This window comes from Typopeltis vanoorti, chromosome 4 (assembly GCF_054136105.1).
Source record: "Typopeltis vanoorti isolate ZY-2024b chromosome 4, IOZ_Tvanoo_1.0, whole genome shotgun sequence".
Taxonomy (NCBI): Eukaryota; Metazoa; Arthropoda; class Arachnida; order Uropygi; family Thelyphonidae; genus Typopeltis; species Typopeltis vanoorti.
The window spans coordinates 42,589,267-42,605,252 of record NC_143552.1 but is presented as its reverse complement, the minus strand read 5'-3'; the positions used below and the strand labels follow the sequence as shown (position 1 = coordinate 42,605,252).

Here is a 15,986-nt window from a genome sequence, read left to right as displayed (position 1 = left end):
TTCCCATAGTGACTGGGTAATGATGATAATGATCCTTCCCATAATGCATAGCATTATACATGTCCAGAAGGATATGTGCTTTGCATTATGGGATACTAAGGCAAGTGATGTGAAGTCATTAGCCTCTATATACGAGTTGCATAGTCCTGAAGTTACTTCAGGCGCAAACTTTGTTGGCTTACATTTGGATAAAGGATTAAACCAAGAATATAATTTCTTGGCATCTTTTTAGTATAACCAAGTTGAAAAACTTCCATCACATATATCAAGTTTGCTCACAAACCCTTGTAATACATTTTTTTGTAAATCCATCCTCATTCATACATGGTTCACAATTGCACACCTCACCATTATGAAATATCTTAATATAATGTTCCCTAAATATTAAATTCTTCCAAAATCTTTATTCTTTCTATTTATCAAAAGGCTTCATTAAGATTTTTGAAATAAACTGCTAAGTCCTGCTCATGGTGTGTTTTCTCTTCCCTTGCCAATGTTTTACTTTCCTAGCCTACTCAAACAGCTAATTATTGCCTTTCACTTTACAGAACTTCTGTAATGCCTTCTTCCAAAACTCAGTGAAATACTATCATCACATTCTGACGTAACCACAAGGGGCGTACAGAATCCTATGATAGTACTAAGATAAGTTTACATTATTAAAAACTTTATTATCATCATTTGGCTTCCGTGCAGTTAAACGGCTCATCGCAGGAGGTCCATACTTTCTCGTAAAAACAAATCAAACTGTTCCTTAAACCCACTCACCAATCGCTCTCCTACTCACATACTCCTTATACAGCTTCTGAGAATGAACTCTTGTTCTACCCTTATCTTCCTCTACTCTATTAAAAATCTCCTTCACATTAATCTGGTAACAGTCCTTCACCAACTTACATGTCTCAATCATATCCCCTCTCCTTCTTCACACGGCTCTGCAACTTGCATTTCATAGTCAGTTTACACTGACTTAGTAAACCTTCTCTGAACCCTGTTCAATACATTCTCATCCTCCAAAAAACCTTCAAAGCCTTATACAAGGGAACCATAATCTCTTTGCTTCTGCATGGCAATGTCTTCCCCATTATTGCCATAATCTTCTGTAATGTCCTCAAAATTTTAGCTTCAAGTTTCTGTTCACTATCACTCACAGCTCTCTAGTCTCTTTCACCTCTTTCAGAATTTCCCCATTAATGGTACACTCTGCTATCTGATCACCCTTTGTCCCAAATACCTCCCCTCCCCAAACTCAACTACCCTTATGCACCTTCCTGGTCCAGATTTTTACCTTGTTCAATATACATTCCTGTTCTCACCTCCATTCACACTGGTCCCACTTAGTTCACTCTCTTACTCATTTACATCATCTCTGACATCCACTGATACTTGTTTGCACCATTGATTTCACATCCTTCCCTCAACAGCAACCTTTCCAGGTGACTCACTCCAAAACCGTTCAGATATAGATTCTTTATATATAGGCTTTTTCAATTAATGATGAGTTAGCTAATCTCATATGGAGCTAGCAGGGTTTTCATCCAACACACAGGAACTTGGCCAGCAGAACACAATTTAGAAACAAAAATGCTATTGTGGTGGGTGGTAGGTGGCACTGTGTGCGTAGATGATGGTAGTGGCATTGTGTAGTTGGTGGATTATGCGGTGTTGGCAGTGAGTTGTAATAGATGGAGTTGCCTCAATCAAGTCATGGAAGGTGGTCTGTAATAATAAAAGTTTCTGTAAAAGAGGCAAAGGCCTGTGTAGCTCAGTGGAAGTGGCTTTTGCATCCTCAGCACTAGTCTACCTAAGTTCAGTTCAGTTCTAGTTGCTGACTAGAGGAATTTTTTCTAAGCCTTTCTTTGACCAGTTCCATTGTTAAACAATCTTTGGTACAGGCTAGTGTTTCCCCCCCCCCCTCCCAGAAACTCATGTTTTTCATTTCCATAAACTCAAGCAAATCAAACATATAATCCACACTATTTCAGATAATAACACATTGTGTTAGGGACCAGAGAGATGGTGACACTTCTCTGCCATCTCTTCACTGGATGCTGCTTAGAATTAAGTTAATAATATTAGCCAGCTAGAATGAACTAGAATTTTGGAATGATCTGCCCACTCAGTCTCCAAATGCTAGATATAGTTAAAGTAGCCATGCCCACAAACTATAAAGGGGAATAAATTAGTGGATTGTTTTAAAAGAGGCATGCACTTGCCAAAAAATCCATCATGATTTATAGCATTAATATAGAACTGTTATGAAAGAGAATATTTCATAAACATGAAAATTTTTCAGTGTACACTGAAAAGTCTGTTTAAAATGCAAAAATGAGCATTTCTGTAGATTGGAACAGAAACAAAGGATACATGAACACATAATTTAAGGATGGTTTATTAAATTTTGTCTAGTAAGAATTCATGGCACTTGTTCTGCAGAAAAGGCCTATTCTTTAGTTAAAAAAAGACTGAAGCCCTTAAAGATTTGTTTTGAAATTGCTTGTTTTGCAAGATAAAGCTTTCTTATTTATGGAAGAACAGGCCAACAAATGCTGAAAATACATCACATTGAGTTGCGAGAGTTCTGAGATTCATGCTTGAGGTTATACAAAAGAATATGCAGAGAGGAAAGATAGTGTGTGTGTGTGTTACCCAGGTATGATAATGAGAAGCTTAGCAGAAGAGCAGTAATAATGAATAGCATAATAGCCAGAATGTGTCAGAAGAGAGGATTGGAATATGTGGATGCTTGGAGGGCATTTGAGGACAGAAAGACCACTTGCATTTGAATCAGGAAGGACAAACATCTGGAGAGATTGCTCTTTTCTGAATGAGTCGATGTGTCAATGCAGGGAAACTAGAGTTCCTAGGGTGGATGGTAGCAGGGGTGGCTTGTGGGAATGGGTACTTGGGGGAAGCGGGACGACATCAGGTAACACTGAGTCCAGTGGTATCTGGAGGAGACAATGATAAGTATAGAAGCAGTGACATTTTTATACTTTATACTAATGCCAGGAGTATCCAGAATAAAGGAGATGAATTGGTGGCGCTGATAGCATCAGCCTGGCCAAAGATTATTGGGATCACTGAGATATGGCTGATGGAAGATAATACAGTAACAAGAATAGAAGTAGCAGGGTACAGCATTTTTTGGCAGAATAGGAGGGGAAAACATGGTGGTGGAGTACTGCTTATGATAAGTGATGACTTATGTCCTCTAAAAGTGGAGGGTTTGGAAGGCAGTGACAAAAGCATACCATATGGTTTTCAAAGCATATGGTATGCGGTAGAGGTGGGCAAAACAGGACATTTAGTGGGGTGTTGCTACAAGACAAGGAGTACAGATGGTGGAGAGCAGGAGATGTTTAGGCAGTTGAGCTTAGCAAGTGCAAGAAGAATGATTGTTACGAGAGATTTTAACTACAGTAGTATAACCTGGGAAAAGGAAAATGCATGTAGTAATAAGAGAATAGAATTTCTAGAATTCTTGAGGGACAAATGTCTTAGGCAACATGTAATAGAGGGAAAATGAGGTTCAAGAGTTTTGGATTTGGTCATAGCATCAGAAGAGCTGATAATAACTGATAACCAATATTGGGAAATGGTGAAGGAATATTTGTTAGCAGCAATAGTAAGCTGTTCCACGAGTGAAGAAGCAGACACAATTTGGTATAAAGTGGATGATAAACAATATCAAACAGGAACTGCAGGTGAAAAAGAGATTATGGATGAGATATAAGGAGAGGGGTGGAGGGCAGATGAATAAAGAATATAAGACTTGGGCCAGGAGAGTGACTAGTATAGTGAGGAAGGCAAAACTGGAATATGAGAAGAGATTGGCACTAAGATCCAAAGAAAATCCTAGGGAATATTTTAGCTATGTGGCCAGTAGGAGGAGAAACGACTGTGGAAGAATGACATTGTGGGATAAAAATGGGAACAGAATGACTGATATAGAGGACATAGTGGAGTTGTTCAATGAGCACTTTATTGGAGTAATTCCTCCTGGAGAATAAGTTTTTTAATACTAGAGGGATAGGGCAGGTTCAAAGTTTAAAGGTGCAAGAGGAGAGTGCGTGTTCTAAATACTGAGTACTCTGGATGTCAGTAAAGTAGTGGGACTGGATGGTATTTCACCACAGGTTTGAGAGAATGTGCTAAAGAACTGACAGCTCCTTTGACCTGGCTTTTCAATGAAAGTCTGGCTATGGGAAAGGTACCCAAGGAATGGAAGAAAGGAAAGTAAGATAGTGGCATTGCATAAGCGTGGTAGCAGACTGGAAGTATCTAATTATAGGCCAGTTTCTGTGTCATCAGTAGCTGTTAAGGTCTTGGAGAAATTAGTGAGGAACTACAGGGTGTTCGGGATAAATTTGACAGTTTCGTAAGGAAAAAGAAAATCTTCTTTGTATCTATTAAATTTAATGAATTGACAAAAAAACATTACAGGCAGAGTTAATTACAATACTATCAACAAGATTTACTCAAAATAACCACCATTAGCATCGATCACAGCTTCAATTCTGCTTCGGAACCTCGAACAAGCTGATGCTACAGTCTCCCTGGGAAGGGCCGCAAAAACTGTTTTAATTTTATCCATTAACTGGGCTTTTGTATTACTGGAAGTGCGATTGGTGTCTTTTTCAACTGCGCCCCATACAAAATAATCCATGGGGTTAAGGTCTGGGGAGTTTGGAGGCCAAACATTTGGACTGGTGAAGTCGTAGAAATTTTCAGACAACCATTTTTGACTTTTCCCAGAGGTGTGGCAAGGGGCCGAATCCTGCTGCCATACATACGGCCTACCATTGGCTACCCTTGTTATCCAGGGCTTGACTACAGTTAGCAACTCCACGAACAAAGCCCGAATTCCAATGCCAGGGTTCTTCAACACCTGTTCCTGCAGATTTGCGAGGAATTCTGCTGTACGAATGCAATCAGATCGTCTGCTAGGGATCTTTCTTCTTGCTACATCCTCGTAGTCACCATTGCAAGTCTCTAGTTCATGCCTGATTGTTTTTACTGTATTCAGGGAGCATTGGGCAGCAGTCGTAATATCCTTATTTTGATGGCGGGCACGAATCATCATGATACAAGTTATTCTCTTCCATGATTCAGGTGGGTTCCAGCTATCCATCCTTTCTGACATCTTGTATGTGAATGAAGAAGGGTCCAAACTTTTAAATGAAGAGAAGTGTGTGTTAATACATGTAACTAACGTAAAAATATAATTAATTATAAATATGTCAAATTTATCCTGAACACCCTGTATATACAGTGTTGGGCATATGAGGGTAATGTTATCTGTGAGAAACAACATGAATTTGTTAACGGATGCTCTTGCTTAAGTAACATAATTGCGTTTTATAATAAAGTGACAAGAGCATTTGACAGGGGTGCCACATGATAAGCTGATATTTAAGTTGCAGCACATGTGTTTAGATGTTGGATTGGTCAACTGGATTCAGGATTGGCTGTCTGATAAGTATCAGAGTTGTGTATAGTGGGGCAATATCAAGGAAGCAGAAGGTTACAAATGGGAGTTCCACAGGCCTCAGTACTGGGACCTGTATTGTTTAATCTTTATATCAATGACATTGTCAATGGATTGCAAGGGGATATTCAGTTGTTTGCAGATGATGATGTGAAGTTGGGAAGTGTTATTAGTAATAGTACAGATGTGGTGGCCCTGCAAGAGGATTTGAATAAACTAGACAGATGGGCAAATGAATGGGGGTCGGTTTAATGCAGCAAAATGTAAAGTCTTGAAGTTTGGGATATCTCGATAGGAGGCTGCATACTCGATTGGAGAAGCTGTACTAGAGGAAGTAAGGGAGACAAGAGATCTGGGGATGATGATCGATAGAAAACTGAAATTCAAGGGGCATATTGCAAAGGTGGTGAAGGTAACCCAGAGGATTGCTGCAATACTGAGAAGGACGCTGTCCTGCAGAGATAGAAGAGTTATCATACCATTGTATAAGACCCTGATCAGACCACACTTAGACTATTGTTCTCAAATTTGGTCCCCAGGATTCAAAGGAGATAAATTAACTGTGGAGAGGGTGCAGAGGCAGATAACAAAGATGGTTTCAGGACTGTACAATATTAATTATGAGGATCGGCTGAGGGAATGCGGACTGCAGAGTTTGATGAATAGAAGAAGAGGTGATATGATTGAGACTTAAACTGTTGAGAGGTAATTACAGGGTGGACACTGGGGAGTTCTTTCACTTGGTGGAGCAGCAGGAAGGAACGATGATAAGGGGCCATCTCTGTAAAGTACGAAAGGAAGCTGTAAGCAAGAGGGTGAGGAGTGGTTTCTATGCATGGAGGGTGGTGGAATGCATTGCATTGCCTGATAGTGGTGAGAGCAAGAACAGCCAATGAGTTCAAGGAGTGGTATGATAGACTGTGTTTCCGAGGAAGGACCTCCCACGATGAGTCTCTTGACTCCATGGAGGCCTGAATTATTATTTTTTTTTTTTTTTTTTTTTTTTTTTTTATTGATCTCTCAAATATTTACAATTATCATCTTGAGTAACATTCAGTATATTATTTTACAAGGTTCAGCACGAAGTGCTGCATATAATGAAATTTCCATAATAATGATGATAACATAGTTTTTTTGCTATCTTCTAAAATAACAATAATTACAATTCTATAGTTCTATAATTTTTTTCTTTTAATAATAATAATTTATTATCTCTCAAATAATTACATGAATATACTAAAATTTAGGCAACAATGCAACTTTTTCTTGCAAAATGGTTAGTAAAAATTATAATTACTCGTAATATCATTATCATTTGCAGAATTTCTCATTGACACAAGAGTAAAAAGCATGTATTATTACCATTTTTTTTAATAATAATATATTTATTGATTGCTAAAATATTTATACATACAATAAACATCTTGTGTGACATTGCATCTTATAATTTTACAGAGTTCAGCACTAAGTGCTGCAATTCCTACATTGGATTTCAATTAAAATTTTTAATAATACTTTTTTGCCTTTATATTATGTATTTACAACACATGTTCTTCTAACATTAACAGTGAAAATTATACAGAATTTTTTGTATAATTTTTTATTTTATTTTTATTTTTATTTATTTATTATTATTTTTTTTTAAGTTTGAGAAAGAATGATTATATATACAAATTTCTGTATTTGCATCTACAAGTATTACTTGTAGATGAGTGAGACAAGTTAATCCCACCTACTTCAAAGCTTGGGTTAGCTTTTATGAAGAGAGTGGGATTTAGCCTTCACTATTTGTATTGTTGCTACTGTTTATGTATGGGATGTAGGCATTGGATGCTAGTGATTTGTGATGTGTATATTAGTGTTAATGGTTTCTTAACTTTGTTGGTATAAGTTAGGTTAGTTGAGTTGCATGGGTATCTGATGTGATCTCACAAATGAACCGTATGAGTTGTTGAAGGGTGTGGGGATGTAGAGAGTTGTTGTAAGTCGTGTTATACGATATGTGTCTCTGTTGTTTCGATAGATGATGTTGAAGTAATTCCTTGTTAATGTCATGTAGTATTTCAGGTTTTTAATGCTCAGAATTCTGTGCATCACCATGTGCTTGTCGGATATTGGTTGTTGCGTGTAAGGTGTCCAAATCACTGTTGACACGATTTTCCTGTGTAGTGTTTCTAATTTTGTTAGGTGGCTGTTTGATGTATTTGTATAGACTGTTATTCCGTATCTGAGTAGGGATTCGCAGATACCGTGATATAGGAGTTTTTTTTATGTTGGGTGGAATAATGTCTTTAACTTGGAAGAGTTTTGCTGCGATGATCCGGAGTTTGGTGTGTAGGTATTCTATATGTTTTGTCCATTTAAGGTGGGAATCTATATAGAGACCAAGGTATTTTGCGTGTGTTACAGGTTTGATTTCGGAACATTGGCAGGTATTTTTGTTGTTAATGCAGCGGTATGTGTGACAATGTATCGATAGTGATGCGGGCGTATGATTCTTTGGTTGTGTATTATAATAATAACAATTAAAATGTTTAAAACCCATATGACTGGCATTTGAAGCATTAAGCAATTATGATGCAAATCTACTAACAAACAAAAGAGGAATTTTAATATTCCTCTTCCATAATTTGGAAAAACAAAATTCTGTTTTCAGTAATAGGCTTTTGACAAAAATTAAACACTTTAAACATAGAAAAATTTTATCAGATAAAGTATTACTTATTAAATATCTGAATAACTCAAGCTACTCAAATAAAGCTTAAGGATGATTTTTTTGTTATGGCAAATAAAGATGAAATTATGCAATCTGAAAATCAATAATGGAACAAAAATTATGTATTTTTGTATATAAGGTATTTTCATGGTAGTCATCACTAGTCAATATGAAGTCTATCATATAACTCCTTAAACTCGCCCACTGCAAGCCTCTGTAGCTCAGTTAGTATAGACAAAGCCTTTTGGTTGGAAAGACCTGGGTTCAATTCCTGTCAGTGAAGTGAGGAACCTTTATCTGGACTCTTTTGACTAAAGGTGAGTTAATCATACACAGAGAGGGTTTTTTTTTTTCACCCAGAAACTCTGGTTTTTCGCCAGAAGAGGCAAACCGGCCTGTGAACACACACATCTACAGACATAGGACACACTGAAATCCTATCACATGAAAAATCTCCTCAATTTTGACAGCTTAAATATCACATTCATACCCCCCCCCCTTTGTCTTCTATCCTATCTACCAAACTGCAGAGTTTGGTGGATAGGATACACCACATCACATCAGTTGCCCTCATTCTATCTTCATAATCAACAGCGTACAGTCCTGATATCATTTTTATTATATCTCTGCACTATCTCCAAGGTTATTTCATCCCCACGGTCACAGAAATCCAGACTCTGTCTGATCAAGGTTTTATACAACAAGACCACCAACATTTTATTTCTTGTAGTCAATGTCCTTATCAACAAATTAAAAATGCAAAGAAATTATATTCTTGGTTTCATCCTTTATCCAAGTGTAAACAAACAGAGTTTGCATGCAAAGTAACTTCATGACTCAGCTACTTTTATATAGAAGCTAATGACTTCATATCAATTGCCTTGGTATTATTATTATTGTCTGATCTCCATGGAGTCAGAGATGCATCATGGGAGGTACACAATACTCATTCAACCATGCCTTAAACTGATTCAATGTGTCTACATTCACAACACAGTCAGGCAATGCATTTCACTCACCGACCACTCTCCATGCAAAGAACCTGCTTCTCACTCCTCTGCTCACACCCTCCTTACACAGTTTCCAGCAATGGCCTCTTGTTCTACCCCCCCCCCATCAAAAATCTCTTCCATGTCAACCTGATAACCCCTGACTAGCTTATATGTCTCAATCATATACCCCCTCTTCCTCCTATTCACGAGGCTTTGCAATTTACATTCTTTCAATCTGTCCTTGTACTTCACATTCCAAAGACCACTGACCACCTTTGTGAATCTTATCTGGAACCTTTCCAATATATCCTCATCACTATGAAAACCTGGCAACCAACTGTGCACAATAATCCATATGAGGTCTGATCAAAGCCTTATACAATGGCATCATGAGCTCTCTATTTCTGCATGTCAGGGTCATCTGAATCATTGCCATTATCTGATGTGATGTCTTTGCAATATGTGCAATGTGGCCCCTGAATTTAAGGTCCTTGTCCACTATCACTCCTAGATCTCTCATCTCCTCTACTTCTTTTAAAGTTTCCCCACTAAGTGTATACTTTGTATCCCATCGTTGCTTACCAAATCTCAAAACTTTACACTTTGCAGCATTGAACTGACAGTTCCACGTACCTGCCCATTCATGCAATCTATTCAGGTCCTCCTTTAAGGCCATAACATCTGCTTGACCCAATATTGCTCTTCCCAATTTTGCATCATCTGCAAACAACTGCATATCCCTAGTTAAATCCATCCCAATATCATTAATATACAAACTGAACAACAATAATAAATTTAGTTTAATCCTTTATCCAAGTGTGAGTAAACAAAGTTTGCACCTGAAAGTATCTTCAGGACTTGGGTAAAGTGGTACAACACCGGGCAACTCGTTGCAAAGGTGGAGCAAGCTAACATTACTCCTATATCAGTATCTCCCATAATGCAAAACACATCTCCTTGCAGATATGTATAATGTTATGCATTAAGGGAGGAGCTACTACCCAGACTAGTTTTGACCTTTATTGAGGTCTCTTCAGTGGGAGCCAGGCCCAAGTGGAGATACCAGGCAGAAGCCTTAGCAAGGTCATCTCTACCTATAGGAGTTGCCAAACGGTGTGCCACCTTTTTATTAAATTACTCTTGATTTAGAGAAAGATGTTGAAAGCTTATTTTTCACCTGGTTAGACTATAATAAATTTAGTTTAATCCTTTATTCAAGTGTGAGCAAGCAAAGTTTGCACCTGAAAGTATCTTCAGGACCATGTTGTACCACCTTACCCCAGTCCTGAAGATACTTTCAGGCACAAACTTTGTTGTTCAGTTTGTATGTTAATGATATCGGGATGGATTTAACTAGTGATATGCAGTTGTTTGCAGATGATGCAAAATTGGGAAGAGCAATATTGGATCAAGCAGATGTTATGGCCTTAAAGGAGGACCTGAACAGATTGTATGAATGGTCTAACCAAGTGAAAAATAAACTTTCATCACTAAAATGAACAACAATGGTCCCAAAACTGACCTCTGCAGTACAGCAATAGAGACCTTCTCTTTCGGGATACTGCATTCCCACACACTTATCCTTACAGACATGTATAATGTCTATGCATTATGGAAAGGGCAACTATCCTGACTGGTTTTGACCTTCATTGAGGTCTCATCCCACTGAGATGATGCAGACATGCCACATACGTAGCAAGCTATGAAATCATCAAGTATGCTACAAATAATGTAGTTGTTTGGCAGTGGGCTGGGCAACAATATGTATTCTGGTCGTTGCCATACTGAATACAATCGATACAACTAGATACAATACCAAGACAATAATATCCTAACAAAACACCAAACTAATCATACAAAAAGTTTCTGCTATTGAAACTGCCAATTTCAATAGCAGAAACTTAAAAACTAGTATTGGTAATGAAATAAACACAACAAAATCCTTCCTTCTTTACTACTAATACTCATCTTTTTTTTAATCATGTCAACCAACCACGTCTTTGTATGATATTGCCATCTGTGCATGGGGGAATGAAAGAAGTGAAATGAATTTATATGAGGTGACATGTATACTGACATCAAACCTAAAAATTCTGTTAAGTTATTAATACCAATCAGACTCAGACCAACCCAAAATGAAGAAAATTCTGTACTTCAGGCTTGTTTTTATCTAAACAAATATCCAGACTTTGATTGAGCAATTAATACTTTTTTTTGTAAGTAAAATAAAGATGCAGATTTCCTGAATGAGATTAATGTTTTGTGTTTTTTTTAATACTATTTTAATAATCAGCATAAAAATTAAATGTAGTATTTTTGAGTTTTAGTGTATTTAGAATTTCTTCCCAGGGCAGAGCTGACTACTACCGGGTGCGTCCCCAGGTGGCGGATCGGGGAACAGCCTTCAGATATGGAGGCTAGCTGCGATATAAGCAGAGCAATCTGGCAAATAAGCAGCCATGGACCAACAGTGACTGAGCTATCAGGGCGTGGGGGAGCAGAAGTGGCAACTCTGTTTCACTTAAAACCTCACAAAGCCCAATGACAACTCGGTGACATGGCGAGTAGTGCCGCCATTAAATAAGCACCTGCTGGGTCACTGCCCCTGACATTGGGAAGCAGCATTGTCAGTACTGACACAAGGTTGAAGCCAAATGACGACGGAAAAGCTTGTGATCAGAGATTTGCAGATGGAAATATGATTATATTGTGTACGTCTGTAATACTGCAGAGCAGAAAGCAAACAGAGAAACTACTGCTCTATCTTATCTCCAGAACAACCACCATGGCGAGTAAACCCTTACAATTGGCCCTAAGTTCCCGGCCTCCCTTAAATGGGAGGGGGGTGCGAAGAATCTCCGGGCTCAAAATGGTGTCCACTTTTAAAATTGCAACTTGGAATGTCAGAACTCTGTATGAAGCTGGCAAATTAAGAAATGCCACAAGAGAAATGAAGAGGCTGGGCATCCGGATTTTGGGAATTTGCGAGACAAGATGGCCAGAATCTGGAAAGTGTAATACGACAATGTATTACTCTGGGAATGATGAGAACAAACATCGACATGGTGTAGCTGTAATAGTAGATGAAGAAATCAATAAATCAGTAATAAATTGGATTCCATTTTCTGAAAGGATAATGCTGTTACAACTTAAGGGAAACCCCATTAACATAAATATCATTCAAGCTTATGCACCCACAGCTGACAAAAGTGAAGAAGATGTTGAAGAGTTTTATGAACACCTAAAAGAGATTAAAAACCTAACAAAGAAACATGATATAAACATAGTGATGGGTGACTTCAATGCAAAAGTGGGAAGAGGGGGTGATGAAGAAATTGTTGGCGAACATGGCTTAGGCACCAGAAACGACAGAGGAGATCGCCTTGTCCAGTTCTGTCAGGAAGAAGATCTAACAATAGCAAATACCTGGTTTAAACTTCCACCCAGAAGACTGTACACTTGGAAATCACCTCAAGATAACCAACATAACATTGTCAGAAATCAAATTGATTATATACTGATAAATAAAAGATTCCACAGTAGTATAAAGAGTGCAAAGACTTATCCTGGAGCAGATATCTCATCAGACCACAATCCCATAGTTGCAGAAGTACGTCTTAGATTAAAATCAGCTAAAAAATCACAAAAGAAGAAAAAGAAAATTGATGTAGAAAAACTGAAAGACCTGAACATAAATAAAAGTGCCAAGACACAGCTTAACCTGCGATTACAACAGATTAACATAGAAGAAAATAAAGTGTGGAATCTCTTTGGAATAGCTTAAAGAATGCCATCGTAACAACAAGTATTGAAGAAGTAGGTTATGTGAATAATATAAAACAACAGGAATGGATGACAGATGAGATTCTTTCTCTTATTGATACAAGAAGAATGTACAAAAACAAAGACCTTGCCAGGTATACAGAAACACATAACATCATCAAGAAAAAAATAAAAGAAGCCAAGGAAAATTGGATGAAAAATTTATGTACTGAAATTGAACTGCTTCAGAAGAAACATGATAATTTCAATCTGTATAAGAAAATCAACGAAATTTCTGGAAAACTGAGGAAAAAGCAAATAGTGTCTCTAAGAGACAAAAATGGAAAACTAGTGCTAGAAGAAGAGAATAAAGCACAGATTTGGATAAAATATGTAACAGAACTTTTCAATGATACTAGATAGAAGCCTATAAATATAAAAGATAACATTCAAGGACCAGCAATCATGAAAAGCCAGTAAAACAGGTAAAACAGGAAAAGCCAGTGGACCAGATGGTGTGCAAACAGAATTTTTAAAATTAATAGAACCAGATAACATCAAACTTCTTGAAAAACTATTTAATAAAATATATGAAAGTGATGAATTTCCATCAGATTGGCTCAAATCTACATTTATCACTGTCCCAAAGAAACCCAAAGCGAATTCCTGTGGTGACTTCCGACTTATTAGTCTAATGAGCCAAACATTAAAAATATTTTTGAAAGTAATTCAGAATCGTATTTATAGAAAAAGTGAAGAAACTCTAAGCGAAACACAATTCGGCTTTCGGAATTTTGGTACTAGAGAGGCCCTTTTCTATACCCAAATATTGATATAAAAATGCATAGAAAAACAGAAATCTGTCTTTATGTGTTTCATAGATTTTGAAAAAGCATTCGACAAAGTCAGACACACTAACTTAATAGAAGTCCTTCAACAAATAAGGCTAGACGAACAAGACATAAGACAATAACAAATCTGTATTGGAATCAGTCAGCTACCGTTCAATTAGACAACATTACTACCAGTGATATTAACATCAAAAGAGGAGTGAGACAAGGATGTGTGCTCTCACCACTCCTGTTCAACATATATGCAGAGGTAATCTTTAAAAAAGCATTGGAAGAATGTTCAGAGGGAATCACAATAAATGGAAAGATTGTTAACAACCTTCGATATGCAGATGACACCGTGCTAATTGCAGATAATATTATGGATCTCCAAAAACTCATTGACAGAGTATACATAGAAAGCCAAAGAATGGGAATAAATATAAACATCAACAAGACAAAATACATGATCATCAGCAAACATCCAGCCTCATCAATGAAACTGACACTCAATGGGAAAAATATTGATCAAGTGTCAAGATATAAATATCTTGGTTGCTGGCTTAATGAACGGTGGGATCCAGAAATAGATATAAAGACAAGGATTGAAGTTGCACGGCAGTCCTTCATGAAAATGAGAACACTATTCTGCAATAAAGACCTAAACATGGAAGTCAGATGCCGAATGCTGAAATGCTACGTGTGGTCTATTCTGCTCTATGGAGTTGAAACATGGACATTGAAGGCGACAACCATCAAGAAAATCGAAGCCTTTGAGATGTGGCTATACAGAAGAATGCTAAAGATATCATGGACAGAAAAAATTACCAATGAAGATGTCTTAAAATCCATTGGCAAAGCTAAACATCTTGTACAAATAATCAAGAAACGAAAAACATCATATCTTGGCCACATCATGAGAAACAGCAAATACCAACTTCTGCAAACTATTTTGATAGGAAGAATTGGTGGCAAAGGAACTAGAGGAAGAAAAAGAATATCATGGTTTGACAACATCAAGAAGTGGACAGGAAAGAGCAGTGCACAACTGCTCAGATTAGCACAAGAGCGCAGTTTGTTCACCAAGATGGTCGCTGACCTTCGATAGAAGATAGCACAATAAGAAGAAGAATTTCTTTTACACTAATCTCCAACTCAGCATTTTTCAACAAATGAATAATGCTACCTATCTAGACATTGCACCAATAGAAAAATTTTTCTGCTGACAATCATCAACTTTGAGTCTTATTTTTTAAAATAAAAGTCTAATTGGTATTAGATTTTTGCTCAGGACATGGACTGGTTATTACTAACACCATGTTCCAACATAAAAATGTGCACAAATTCACATGGAGAGAAGAGGCTAGGAATAAGAAAAGTCTCATTGACTATGTTATTGTTGATAGTGATGTTTTTTCCCTGGTGCAGGACACCAGAGTGTACAGAGGATTTGAAATTGGAAGTGATCACTATTTAGTCTTGAGCAGGATAAAATTGAATTTCATATTGAAAAGAATAACATGTAAGAAAGTTTTAAAGCGAATAAAAGTTGAGCAGCTCTCAGGTGTAAACTGTAGACTAAAATACAGAAATATTATTGAAAAGAAAATGAAAGAGTTTGAGAACAGGAATCAAACCTTGGAGATTCAGTGGCAAACTCTGAAGGAAACATTGATTGATTCTGCCAGAGAGGCATGTGGTGAGGTTGTGTGCAAAGATAAAAAAATCAGAACTCCCTGGTGGACACAGGAAGTTAAAGAGGCAGTGAAGGAAAAGAAGAAAGCATATCAAAAGTTCCTGGCAAATAAGTCAGCTTTTACTCTTACAGAATACAGAGACAAATGTAAGAAAGCTAAACAGTGTGTAAAACTAGCTAAACAAAAGTCATGGGAGGACTTTGGCAAGAATATAGAAAATAAATATCAAGAAGGTGGCAAAATATTCTGGAGGTTGTTGAAGAAGCTTAGGAATGGAGGAAAGAGTGCTGTAAAAGGAATTAGAGATGATAAAGGTGAAATGAAAACAGGAGAAAAAGATATCCTTGAAGTATGGAGTAATTACTTTGAAAAACTGCTAAATGAAACAAGCAGTGATGACAGCACAGTGATAAAAAACACTGACCAGGCATGCAGTCAGGAATACATATCCATACTTGAAGTAGAAAAAGCCATCAAAGGCTTGAAATGTGGAAAGGC

General features: G+C 37.3%; 1 protein-coding gene across 4 annotated transcripts in view; it reads right to left on the bottom strand.

Annotated features, from left to right (window-relative positions):
- The window catches only part of LOC150107258 (N-acetyl-D-glucosamine kinase-like), a 235,193-nt gene that overhangs the window by 112,402 nt on the left and 106,805 nt on the right, over positions 1-15,986 (bottom strand). The window lies entirely within an intron of this gene.